This window comes from Protopterus annectens, chromosome 11.part0, assembly GCF_019279795.1.
Source record: "Protopterus annectens isolate FY-2018-M chromosome 11.part0, PAN1.0, whole genome shotgun sequence".
NCBI lineage: Eukaryota > Metazoa > Chordata > Ceratodontiformes > Protopteridae > Protopterus > Protopterus annectens.
This window is the reverse complement of record NC_056745.1, coordinates 1,187,826,637-1,187,832,636: the sequence shown is the minus strand read 5'-3', so window position 1 is coordinate 1,187,832,636 and position 6,000 is coordinate 1,187,826,637. Positions and strand designations below refer to the sequence as shown.

The following is a 6,000-nucleotide window of genomic DNA, read 5'->3' as shown; positions in this document are numbered from 1 at the left end:
TTGTAACTTTCAGTTCCACAGCTATGCAACTTTTAACTTGTTATTCTTCAACATACTCCTTTATTTCCCACACTTAACCCTCAGTCAGACGGAGCATATGTACTGCCATGACTCTTCACTCTGTACAATGTAAAACATCCTGGCCAACCTGAAGACTTCTCTCTGTGAACCTATTAAATAGCGGTATCTTTCAGAAATATCCTACTACTGCATTACTAATTATTCTGTCATCGCTACTAATAATGTAATATGAAAACTGACAGTACTATTAAAGCACTACTAATTTTCTACGTTATTATGCATATTATATGTGTACATCAATAATTACTCAAATACTTACATCCATATATAACATTGCAATGTTAATTTTACTTGTACCTAATTGTAAAATACTGTGTGTGTCTGTGTCTTTATGGGTGTGTGTGTGTGTGTGTGTGTGTGTAACTGTGTGTAGAGGGAGAGAAACATAAATAACTTAACATTCTTAATAGTAATATTTACATTTAGAGACCTATGTTTATTTTCTACATTGCTGTTTACAGACATTTCCAGCAGTGGAGGACTTGAAAAATGTACCATTGTCAAAATAATGACTATAAATAAAAGAAAAACTAACAAGCTATTTTAATAAGTCTTCATATTAAAGGGAATGCTGCTGCAATATCAAAACTTAGTACTTCGTTTTATTGTTAATTTTGATATTAATATGTCTATTTATTATACTGATAAATATATCATCATCGCCATCATTTACCTCCTTTTCCCATTTTCTGCATGGAGTCAGGGTATTGCGTCAACTGTTGCCATCACGCTTGATTCAATGCCACTCTCATATCTTCTTCAACAGTCATGCCTGACTGACTCAGGTCTTCTCTCCTGCAATCCAGCCATCTTTTTGTTGGATACCTTAATTTCCTCTTGTTTTCTTCCTGTCTCTCTTAAATCTTCTTCACCAGATCATGTTCGGTTTCCCTAGTTTCTACAGACATTTTAAATCCAATATCCTACATTAGGTCATAGCTCCACTTGGAAAACTAAATTCCCTATACTCTGTCCTTCAAAATGTCAGTTCTATATTACATAATTTAAATGGAAAATATCACAGGTTTTCTTTAGAAATATCTCCTGCAACATCATAGGGTATGTCAGAATATATGTTGTTAACACACAGTACTATTATGTTGCTAACAATGTGTGTGGCATTTTTTTTACAATACTACAGTGTTTAATATTTGTCTCTGTGCACAATTTAAAGTACTGCATGTTTTCCTTTCCATCACAACAATGTATAAACCTCTAACAAGGTCTTCTGCAGGCTGAACACTTACGGAAGAAAATCATAATAAATAGGTCATGAATAATACCTATAAAATGGTAACTACTGATAATGAATGCCTTAATCATGGTCAGTTAATATTAGTGAATGACGTTACTTCAAGAGGAATACTAAAACTTTTCTAAGGATAAAATACATTCGGGGGGGATGAGTACCTAGAAAAATAAATGCAATATATATAGCCAGCACTGTCATATTAGAATGGTATTAAACATCTGACTACAAAATTGACTTGCCATACTACATGAAATTTATCTGCATATGTTTTGATTTTGAGCTTTATTTACTTGCACTTTCAAAACCTATTCTGCAAATCATCAGTTTCTACTTAGAAAACTACTACAATGCCAAATGTTGCTTTCCACAATCATTTTGAAAATACCTTATCTTGCTTCTCTTCTTACCCTAAAACGTAATGCAAAATTGTCATCCATACATAATACAACACAATGTATACACAACAATTTAGTTGTCTGTTATAATGTCTTCCTTTATGATATTCCTAATTCAACTATAATAAACATTCAGTTTTAAATGACACTCGTTGAAAGCAACCTGTAGTATTACTTTGCAATGTTAAATTTAATGCTCTCCAAGCCAACATTTAGCATTGACTAACCCTTGTTTTTCTTCTTCTCATCAGATAGAAACTTATCAAAGACCTAATTTAATTAACATGGCTTGTGTGTGACACAGAGAGACAGAGATTCCTCAGCTTCTTTGCTGCAACAAAACAGAACAAAATGGAGTATTACAGGCACTATCACACTAAAAATGCATATGTATTTAGGAACCTTGGAACATAGGTTAACAACTCCGTTTTTGATTATGTGACAATAGTAGTCAGAGAATCCTTCTACTTAGTACAGCTAATTGTCAAATGAGTACCATCCAGATATAAAGAGGTCATCATTATCTTATATTCAGCATTAAGCTAATTATTGTGTGTAATGTCTGCATTGTGATATATCTCACTAGACATACAAAATAACTAGAAAGACTCCAGAGGTTCCTAACTAAGATCACAGGATTAAAGACCCTGAGCTTCCAACAGAGGTTGCTCTCTACTGACTGTTTTATAGACAAGAACACACTGTGATCGTGGTTTGAAGAAGGGAGCCACTTTTGAGATTTTAAGTATTTTTTCTCTGTTTATTTGCTAAGTTTTTCTGCATAGCTGCCTAGCTTGAGCATTTTCTGGCTTGTTAAACTTGATTTCTGTATTAGTAGCTGTAAAGCTGTTTGCTGAATTTCCTGTTTGCACTTAATTTTAAATCGTTTTTTCTTAAAACTTGCATATTTTCTGTCCTTGACCTAGCACTCTTGTGTGGGGTCATTTACTGCACTGTTATAACTTGATATTACTTGTGAACCTCTGCTATCTCTGTAAAAAAAAACAAAAAAAAAATCTTGCTTTTTCCCACTTTTCTGAGAGTTAAAAGTTCAGTTACAGGCTTGCTGTTCCTGAACTGTTTGAAAGTTTCTGTGAGGCCATTTTTGCTTGGGCTGAAGGAGGGTCTCTGTGTTTATCAGTGGGAGTGACTAACATTGAGCAGCTTCCCTGCCCCGGAGGTGGTTACTGACTTGAAACTGTAGTTTTATTGGCCACTAGGGTCATTTCCATAACTCCTTCATCTTCCTCTCTTAAAACCTAGTTGCCTCGTGGTTTGAGCGTCTTTTCAGGCTTGTTGGCTGTTGGTGAAGCACCTCCAAGAAAAACGCTGAGAGAAGAAGGAGCCACTTTTGAGATTTTAAGTATTTTTCTCTGTTTATTTGCTAAGTTTTTCTGCATAGCTGCCTAGCTTGAGCATTTTCTGGCTTGTTAAACTTGATTTCTGTATTAGTAGCTGTATTTAGAGCACAACCAAAAGCTGTTTGCTGAATTTCCTGTTTGCACTTAATTTTAAATCGTTTTTTCTTAAAACTTGCATATTTTCTGTCCTTGACCTAGCACTCTTGTGTGGGGTCATTTACTGCACTGTTATAACTTGATATTACTTGTGAACCTCTGCTATCTCTGTAAAACAAAACAAAAAAAAATCTTGCTTTTTCCCACTTTTCTGAGAGTTAAAAAGTTCAGTTACAGGCTTGCTGTTCCTGAACTGTTTGAAAGTTTCTGTGAGGCCATTTTGCTTGGGCTGAAGGAGGGTCTCTGTGTTTATCAGTGGGAGTGACTAACATTGAGCAGCTTCCTGCCCCGTGGTTACTGACTTGAAACTGTAGTTTTATTGGCCACTAGGGGTCATTTCCATAACTCCTTCATTTGTCCTCGGAGGAGTGGTTTAGGCAGTGACTTGTGGTTTGTTGGCCAATTTGGGTCATTTCCTGTCTTATCCAGCCCCTGCTATAAAGCACGCTTTTAGCGCGATTTAGCCGATTGAGCTGAGTTGCTACTGTTGCACACTAGGGCAGCCGGTTAAGCAGGTTTAAACTATTCGGCTACCTAAAGTCCACTCTTCAAATTTTCCCTTAAAACTACCTTCCTCGAACTATACTACTGATCTAATCCCTATAATTAAAAGATCATCTCTACTTGACTTATTCTCTATCTGTTAAACGTAGCACTTGCTCCTACAGTACTGTCATAGATAGTACCCCAAAAGGCAACCCCCATTTCTCGGTCACCCAATCTTTTTAAAGTTTTTGTCTATTCCTTCTAGCATGTCGAGGGATCAGTTGCTAGTGTCCTCTCCTGCTCAGCTGGTGAACCTAATATTGAGGCAATGTTACAATTGCCTCATGTACACAGACAACCTCTCCTCCTCCCACAAAACACAAATACATGCGAGATGCAACTGCCAAACTGGAGGCTGAGCTCTCTCAACATAGGACTGGCAAGACCAGTCAGGAGGAGAAGGTTACCACACACACTATAGACCAAGTCTCACATATTACCATTACAACCTCAAATCATACACATAAACACACAAAGACATACTCGGAGGCTCTGATCAAAAATCTACCAAAACAGCAGAGGCCACCAAAGCAGACACCCAAACAACCACCACCTCAGAACACAACACCTGCAACACATAGACCTCACAGTCAGAGTGTCAAACAGTCACAGCCCTTAAGGCCAAACACAATGCCAGACACACTAGTCATTGGTGACTCCATAGTCAGACACACTGCACCAGACTGAGTAAGGAGAAGGTCACAGTAAGCTGCCTGTCGGGCGCTAGAATCCGCCACATAAGCACTCAGGTCTCTCAACAGCAGGTACAAATATGATTCAGTCATTGTCCACGCTGGTGTCCTTGGACTACATGAAAAGAGACATTGAGGAGCTCTCTGATTATGTAGCCCAGACAGGTATGACCCTGACCTTGAGCAGTATCCTACCTTCACCAAGAATGATGCCACAATACAGAGATAAGATGATCAGCTTTAACAATTGGCTTAAACACTGGTGTCATTCAAAGGGGATCCAGTGTCTGTCTGCCTGGGATGACATGCTGGACAAGCCACGCTGGCTTGCACCTGTCACCCTGGGATTGGATATTGGCAAAGGCTCTTGCCACCCCATAGTGCCTTTTTAGGCAAGGCTCAAATTCTAAACCTACCACCCTAGAACACAAAAAGGAAAAAACTAAGGGTAATGCTGCTCAATGCCAGAAGTCTAAATCTCAAAATGCACGCACTGAGGCCCTTCTCAGTATGGAGAACATCGATGTCTGTGCTGTGACAGAAACCTGGTTCAAGGCTCCTGAGAGCACCCCGGCGCTATCAGGTTTTACCTCATATCATGCTCCGCCCCAAAATCTGGACAATACCAAGAAAGGAGGGGGTATCCATATTCATCAAGGACACCCACACCTCAAGACTGGTCGATGCATCGGAGACCATCCAGGTGCAATTAACCATAGGCAAGACTGCTCTGCAAATTGTAGCATGTTACAGGCCACCCTCACAAACTCAGGAACCTCACATGGCCTTCCTGAAAACACTAGAGGATAAATGTATCACCAAACACCATCATACTAGGTGACTTCAATTACCCTAATATAGACTGGGAACACTACTCAAGCCCAAACACCCTAGCCCAAAAGTTCCTGGAATTCATAAACTCAAATGCCATGGAACAACTAGTCACCATCCCCACAAGAGGAGATAACATACTTGATCTCATCATCACGAACATGGGAGCACAATGTTCAACACCGAGGTGTACCCCTCACTGGTGAGATCAGACCACAAACTAATCTCGCTGGAGGTCCTCATCCCACCCCACCTGAAATAAAAAGACCACAGTAAAGAACTTCTCAAAAGCCGACTTCACACTTCTAAAGACTAGTGTGGTCTCCTTTAAGGCCCCGAGTGAAAACAGTACTCAAGCCGCTGAATCACTTACAAATGCCTTCTACCAGCACCTGCAGGACTGCATGGATAAGGCAATCCCAAGCAAAACAAAGACTCTTTGTACCAAAGGCAAGCATCCAGTCTGGTGGACCCCAGCCATAAACAAACTCTACAACAAAAGGAGGAAGCTACTACAAGATAGAGCAAAATCCTTAAAAGGTAAGACACCCTTGATCACTATAAGTAAAAACTAAGAGCTCTCATAAAATCATCCAAAGCAAATTTAAAGACTCAAAAGACAATCATAAGGCCTTCTTTAGCTATGTTAGAAACCTGGGAGGAAACTCCCAGATATGCTCAGAGCT

General features: G+C 39.1%; 1 protein-coding gene across 1 annotated transcript in view; it reads right to left on the bottom strand.

Annotated features, from left to right (window-relative positions):
* The window catches only part of PRKAR2B (protein kinase cAMP-dependent type II regulatory subunit beta), a 1,491,604-nt gene that overhangs the window by 728,240 nt on the left and 757,364 nt on the right, over positions 1 to 6,000 (bottom strand). The gene's annotated exons all lie outside the window — the stretch shown is intronic.